This window comes from Nestor notabilis, unplaced genomic scaffold, assembly GCF_000696875.1.
Source record: "Nestor notabilis isolate BGI_N333 unplaced genomic scaffold, ASM69687v1 scaffold3564, whole genome shotgun sequence".
Lineage (NCBI taxonomy): Eukaryota > Metazoa > Chordata > Aves > Psittaciformes > Psittacidae > Nestor > Nestor notabilis.
This window is the reverse complement of record NW_009925011.1, coordinates 63,370-71,450: the sequence shown is the minus strand read 5'-3', so window position 1 is coordinate 71,450 and position 8,081 is coordinate 63,370.

The following is an 8,081-nucleotide window of genomic DNA, read 5'->3' as shown; positions in this document are numbered from 1 at the left end:
TCCGACTCTTGATTAAAGGAACAGTACAAAATAATTAAGTAGAACTTCTGCTATAAGCTCAGGACAGAAGATCCCCTTGAAGCTTTATTTATATATTATGGCAAACAAAAAAATAGTAATAATAATAATTAAAAAAAAAGTAGAGGAAAAAGCTTCTTAGTATATTACATGACCTTACTGAATATTCAGAAGTACTAAACCTTTTTGTACTGCCTATATTTGAATGCAGCAATCACCTAAATATATGCAAAAGTAAAGAACAGTACAGTGTATGTTAAATCAAATCTTACTACAGACTTATCTTTGCCTGAGCTAAATCCAGAAAGCCACAGCAAAGCCTGAGAAAGAGATGGACCTAAAACACGCACACAACAGAGCTTCCTTGTGTCCCAGAAATATTACTAAGCTATTACACAGGCTTTTGCTCATCAGAGAAAGAGGAAATGAAAATGGAACATCTGCGATATCTGAAGTATTCTAAAGGGAATATGCGGGAAGGATGTTTCAAAGCTATTTGAGCTAGTGTCAGACAGGAATAGGGCATACAAAACCTATTGAAGAACATTAAACTACATACTAACAGAGTTTACCTTATGAAATAATTATTAAGGCATGTGACAAATATATACACAGTTCTGAAAATTATTAAACAAATGGAAAGAAGCAAGAATCAAACTCAGTGGATGCCTCTTGATCTAAACTGGTGTTTTTTCCTGATGTTAGAGTGTTTGATCACAATAAGATTAAAACAGTTAAGATAAAGCTATTGCTTTGAAAGAGCTTGTAGCACCTACCTAAAAGCACTTATTTGTTGAAATCAGTGGTAATCTCTTTATGCAGGTATTACATTGCCATCTAGTGTATGCAGTATTGTAAACCCAGGGAAACAGACTTGCATAAAGCAGCTGAACTTTCTCCTTAGCTGGTTTTCCTCAGTGCATTTTGTCTTGCAGAAAGACAGATTTCCTCCAGGTTACTCAATCTCAAGGAACATACAACTGGTGTTATGAGAAATTCAGCACCATAAAAAAAGCACTATGCTTGAAGCAGCCACTCTGCTGAATCACAGTGTGTGCATTCAGTGCATACATTCACTGGAAGTTTTAGGAATGTCAACCGTTCTCATGCAACAAAGGGTGCTTTAGATTCAGTGGTCCTTCACTGGAGGGAACAGTCTTCACCCTCAACAGTAACATAACCACCCTGCTCTGTAGTGACCACAGTGTTGAGGAGAAGGGAACAATCCCAGTCTTTCTCATAATGCTTTCTGTAACTGATTAAGCTGTGATCAAGAAATGGACAGTGGCTAAGCTGCATCAACAAGCCTCTGTATGGCAAGGAGGCACAGTCTACAATGCACTGGCAAAAGAGTGGATTGCTCCAAGCAGGAGCCACGGGATGTTGCCACTGTGTCCTAATTCTGTTCAAAGAGGATAGTTTTGGGAGACCGAGGTTTCCCACAAGCACACCACCCTATCTGGACTGCTAGCAGTACACCCTTGAGTACTGTATTTCCCTGTATTACATGTTAAAAGTCTCCACATTCACTAGCTGTGAACATTACTAGAGGCACGGCACGCCTAAGTTAAGAACAGGAGACATTTGAATGCTTGTAAAAGTGGAGCTTGGCCATGTTGAAGTCTTGCAACACCAAGTGCTGAGCAATGCCCCACCGCGCATTTGAACACACAGGCCTCAATCCAGTTCAAGAATTTGAGCTTTTAAACCAAGATCTCTGAAGCACATGTTTCTCCAATCTTTATGGTACGATTCATCTTTTCTGGAAGAGTTCTTTCAAAACACAAACAGGCCCAGATCTAGAATAAAAAGCTTATAACATACTGAAGGCTACAGAGGAATAAGTAAATGCACTGGCACTATATTAGAGAGGCCTTGGCCAGCAGGTTCACAGGGAGGCCACTCTGACACCTAGCACTCCCACCTTCCCACCCAGTCCTCACTCAGGCTCCAGGGTGCTGCAGTAAATGCTGAGTGAAAATGAAAAACCATGGTTTTCACACTCACCCCATCTGCCAGTTCACCTGGGAGAGAAACACGATCTCTACTGCAGAGAAAAAAAGAACAAGAAAGAATCTTTACTATGATTGGAAAAAGAAGCGGTATCTCAAAAATATGCCTCTGCTTTCAAAATCTGATTTCCCACTTATGGAACTGAAGAAACTCCATTAAGCCCCAACACCAGTTACAAATACCATGTTTTACAAGAACTAGCTACAGCTGTTCTTTTCAGTACCTCATCATTTTAACAACATATCAAGGGCCTAATGTTAAGTGTAACCAGCAGATTTTACCTTCTTTTTGCTAGCTCTTCAGGCTTGAATTAGTGGTTCTTTTTGTTAACTCATTTGCTTACTTTACTGGTCTTACCATATGATATATTGCACAGGGTGTAATAACAATAAATGTATTTAATAGCCTGTAGCCTTTTGTTTGACTACTACATTACACACTCGTATTTGTTACTACAATTAATATTCAAAATACACCCTTTATTAAATTCAGTCTTGGTTTGTTACTGACCCACATACATTACTTACATTGTGCTTCATGATGCAAACACGCATGCAGCTAGTCCATAAACAGCTGAGCTAAGAGAGGAGGCTAGCTTCCACACAAATTAATTTCAGTCTAAAAGAATCAAGTTAGCAAAAACCCAACTGTTCAAGCTAAACAATACCATTTTAAATGAAACACTGTGCTGGCTCTGCCAGCACATCAGAAAGGCCAGTTCCTTCCAGCAGGGAGGGAGGTGAAGGACAGTTAGGGCTGATAACTTCTCTTGTTAAGTGCAGCTGTTGGGCATTATGTGAAGAGAAAGGGTAGCAAGTGTAAACAGAGTTCCAGGGTGGTTATAATTCCATTTTTTCTAGATGTGTTGAACATAAATTCAGTGAGATATTGATGTCTGTACCTACCAATTGCGTAAATGTTTCTATTCTCTTTAATAAGACAGCAACTGAGGTACAAAAGTGAAGTACTTAAGTAGCTTGCTGAATTGAGTCTTTAATGTAATAATCTACAGATACAGATCTAGTGAGAAATTTTAATATACCTATTCTAGCCCCTCCTATGGATTGTCTCCTTCATTCTATCCCTATCTTTAGATGTCTTTCAGCCTTAAAATCACAACTATTCGTAGGCAGACGTCGCATCATCTAAGTTCAGGCATATCTGTAGCCTTTTAGTATGTAGTCACAAAAGGCTGCCATTGATGGAGCTGAAGCTTAGCACTTTCCCATCACTAAAATAAAAGCACTTATAAATGATTACCTGATCATCAACAACATGATTAGTTAATAGAATAAGTGGATGTTTTCTTCAGGGAGCAAGATATAAAAAGAAGGTAATTCTTTCCATAACAAATGACAGTATTTGCCTTATTTTTCTAAAGGATTTTTTTTCTGTTAATGAAATAAAAAAACTGTTCCAAACAAAAGAGATTATATATAACTGGACCCTTTTCTAATGATTTTTAATGGGTTAGGGTTTTTTAAAACCTAAGTGGATATAGTAAGGTGTTTACATTAAAATTCAGAGGAGAACGAACTCCTCTGGTTACATGCCTTATAACACAGAGATTTCAGCAGCATCCTATTAATGAGCTTCAGTTTGTTCACCAGCCCTAGCAAACCTAGCCCTATTCACCATTTAAGTTAGCAGCCAGCCTTTCATTTGAACTCTACTAGCATTGGAAAGATATTATTCTGAGGAAGTAAAGGAGGATCAAGAAACATCTGAAGACACTGTCTTACTAATCTCTAAGCTAGGGCAGAAGATGAGGCTTGTACTAAAAGCACTTCTGTCTGCCAGTTTGATGTCAAGCATTAGTAGCTGGCTGAAGCCAAACAAGAGGTTTCTGAAGCTACTCACACCATAAGAAAGTGTTTGCTAATCCTATGGTCACACACAATTTTTCACAGTAAATTTATATGGGGAAAACATGATTTCTAGCCATCAGTTACAGAACTGTTTCCCAGCAGCCATAGCCTGTTACCGAGCATTCACCACAGTGGATGGCAAAAGTTACCACTGAATTTAGCTGTGAGGGATGTATGCCCTTACCTGGAAGAAAAGGATTTTACATACTTGTCCTGAAAAATTACATTTTCCATTTAAGCTTCTGCAGTGCTTTACATTGTTATTGTAATATTGCTTTGTTTATAAAGGAAGCAGTAAAATTTTGGAGGCAAAATTATAATATAGTGGTGGAATTTCCTATGGCAGTGTGAGGTTTTTATTCACAAAAGGGGCAGCCATCTCGAATGTAATAACCAGATGTGTACAGAATTCAGTGTTTCCAAATATTTCAGGTATGTGAGGTTTCAGAACATGACACCTTACGCCAAAAGCACACACAGGAGAGGAAAGAGGTAATTGGGAGGGAAATGCTCAGTAGCTCATGCCAAACTGCCCTTGCTCAGTGTGTGAAAGCTGGGAAAGGGGATCTCTGTGGTAGAAAGAAAAAGGACACAAAGTCATTTTCTGTTCCCAAGGATGGCATTTGTAAACCAGAGTAATTCTACTGAAGTCAATGGTTCTAAATATAGAGTGGAAAACAGACTCTGGCTGTTATCTTTTTTTAAACACAAAAGGAGGTGGAGAGTCACTTCAGCACATCTTTAACTGTCCTCCTTTCTAGGGACATCTAGGATAAGGGCCAAGCAGGTACCCGAATGCCTGGATTTGCTGATTCACAAAAAATGTTTTGGATTTAGGGGTGATACAGAGGATGGTCACTTCACCAGCCAAAATTCGTTTGTCCCATCTCTCTAACAGAGGATACTATTCAGCAGCAGGGGTGGTTTGAGTCACAACACACTTCCCACTTGACAGAAATTCAAGGTCGAAACATAATAATACAGTCTTGGCAGTAATAGGTAGCATAGATGTCCAGATGCTGGTTTAAGTTTTCATCATCAAGTAATAATTAAAGGGTATTTAGGGCATTTACGTAGTTCTTAATTTTATGCTTAGATTTTCCACATGCTTGGAATCCAAGTTTTTTGCAGCATTTTCTTTTTTACCTTCCAAAGCAAGTTTACCAAATACTAAAGACTTTGGGGAAAAAAAGAATTGTAACAGAAAATGTTTGCACAACGTGATTTTTATCTTTTGGTTATTTTGATCTGCAATTTTCTAAAGGGAAAACATTCTTTGGAAAAAACATGACATGGGGATTTTTTCCCCATTTCAGGCTTCTGGGTGCATTCCAGGCACACACACACACACAAAAAAAAAAAAAAACAAAAGGAAAAAAAAAGAGATGGAGCTTATATTTAAGTATCTATTGATTCCTCAGATAAATAACCATATCATAGCTGTCCTGTCAGTTTTTGTCCCAGATGGCTGTTTTGTTCTTTTCCCATCCCCTGTGTAGAAAGACAGAATATTTGAATAACTAAAGAAGACTACAGATTTTACTCTATTTTTCTCCACATGGTAATAGCCGAGTCCTCTCTAACATATCTTATTCTGATTCTGCCAGTCGGAAATAATTGAGATACATTCCTTGAACTTACAACAGAATGAGAGTTGCATGACAGTACAAGGAAAGCCTGCCATCTCTACACAGCTTATTCTCGTCATGCATCTTAAAGTCGCCTCTCTATAACCTCATCGTAAGCAAATCATTGTGGACATATACATTACAAAGAAATAGAAAAGGCATTGTTGGTATAAGCAAAATGAATCTGAGCTATTGACTCAAAATATTCCAGCAAGTTATTGCTAGGCTGCACACAGCACATCTTCACAGCTGGTACATACTAGCTTCCCTACAGCAATTCCAGTGACGGCCACTGTGGACATACAGCCTAACTTCAGCACCCTAAAGTTTCAAAGCATAGTCACATTTCATGGTTTCCAACATAATATCTAAAAGAAATATCTGGGAAACATCAAAGGAAATAAACACTGATATTGACACAACCTCAGTAATGGTAATAGTGACTCGTGTTAGAGGAATTATTGCTAAGGAGTATTAGTTATTTAGCTGATGACAGGCAAGTGCAGAGAAGAATAAATCAACCAGAATCCCATTTTCAAGCTTTCCCTCCTCCTCCCCCAGTCCCAATCCCGAAAGAGTAGATTAGATTCGACATCAGGAAGACATTCTTTACTATGAGGATGGTGAGACACTGGAACAGGTTGCCCAGAGAAGCTGTAGATGCCCCATCCCTGGAAGTGTTTAAGGCCAGGTTGGATGGTATTTTGATCAACCTGGTCTAGTGGAAGGTGTCCCTGCCTGTGGCAGTGGGAGGACTGAAACTAGGTGATCTTTAAGTTCCCTTCCAACCCAAAACATGCCATGACTCTACAATTACTAAACATGGCTTTAATTCTAAGTTAAAGACTATCCAGGTCCTAAACCAAGGCTATCAAACAATAAAGCAGTAGATCAAACTATTTGGATGAACAGGTTTTTCATGTGTTGAAATTGATGTGGTAGAGGTTAGGGTAGGTCAAAAAAAGCCATTTCACGGGCTATCCTCTCTTAGAGGAAAAATATGCCTTGTAAGGCAAAATGAGAAATAGAATATGAATAAAATGATGAGATAGTCCTGAAGTCTAAGTCACCTACAGCTGGCTGTAATATGCTAAGAAAAGTGCTGGCCTTTGTGCCCCCCCACTAGTTTAGTGAGAGAAAAAACTGTTAATTTATTATTGCCCAGCACATACAGAGGTCTGAGATAATCCCTATTGTTACTGGTTTACAAAAGACTAATAAAGAAAATACTTAAAGTGAAGCATTGAAATTCACAGAAGACTAAATACATGTGCACACTTAAATATACATAGATGTATATAGATGTATATATCTATATATGCGTATGTATAGAAATGAAACATTCATAATCTTTGTTTCCCTTTTGTGAGTGCTTTTTCATGGTTTGCACAATATCCACCTAAGTATCCATTTCTCTAAAAGAAAGTGCATTTTTGTCATGGAGTAGTTCTCTCTAATAAAAGAAACTTGACAGAACAAGGAACTGAGAGTAAAAGGAAGCAGATATTGAACTGAACAGCAGTTTATGATCACCTTTCTAGCCTTATGATCGTATGTTTCCCCTCCATCTTCAAGGAGAAGAATTCCTGAGTGAAGATCTGTCAGGACACGAAGTATAAAGACTACTCATTGCCTTCAACAGTTTCTAACCAAAGGCCCAGAATAATGAGATTGTTCATTAGAAATGATAAAGCAGTGAGTGTTCTATGACTCCATGACCTTCTATTACCACCAGCAGCTTAGTTTCACCTTTTAGATAATAAATTCTGTCATATCGCACTCTCTTTCACAGTTACTGACCTGGAAACCAGCACCTCCTGCAGTGCACAGGCCATATCAGGACATTAGCATGCATCTCAGGTTTGTTGGAAAGAAAAACAGAGGTTATGGAGAAAGAACATTTACAAACTGCTGAAGAAGGAGAGAAAAAATGCATGGCTTTGACATCCCATCCTTCCTCATGGAAGCAGATGGATTTGGGAGAAATAGAGACTTGCAATACAAATAATTTTCTTGGATGTCATGGGAGCTGAAGCTGTTGATATTATAAATATCAGGCAAGCCACCAGTCTTTAATTAGTAAATTTTAGGAATAGTGTCATTCCAAGAAAAGTGAGAAACATGTGAGATTGATAGAGGAGAGAAAGCCCTCTGAAACATTTTGATTGTTCTTAAAATCAAACACATTTATAAAATATTTCAACAGGTTCTGTTACATTTGAACATTCAGTTCAGAATCAAAGCTAAAAAATCTCACTTGGCTTCATTCAGAGCACAGATAGTAGGGAACCAACCCAGAAGCAAACATGGAAAAGCAATACCCAGATATTTTTTATGGCATACTGATACTGTCCAAGGGATCCAAGACTGAATGCTCAGAATCCCATAATTAATGCATCCTAAAATGCGCTTAGATTGATGAAGCAGAAGCTCAAAGGGATGTGTGATTGTTTAGAGCCTCAGGAAACAATTAAACCAGATGGGATTATCAACTGAAAGGGCGTACCCATGAAGAATAGTGGATTGGTTCAGCCAAGAAACACAAACAGATTTA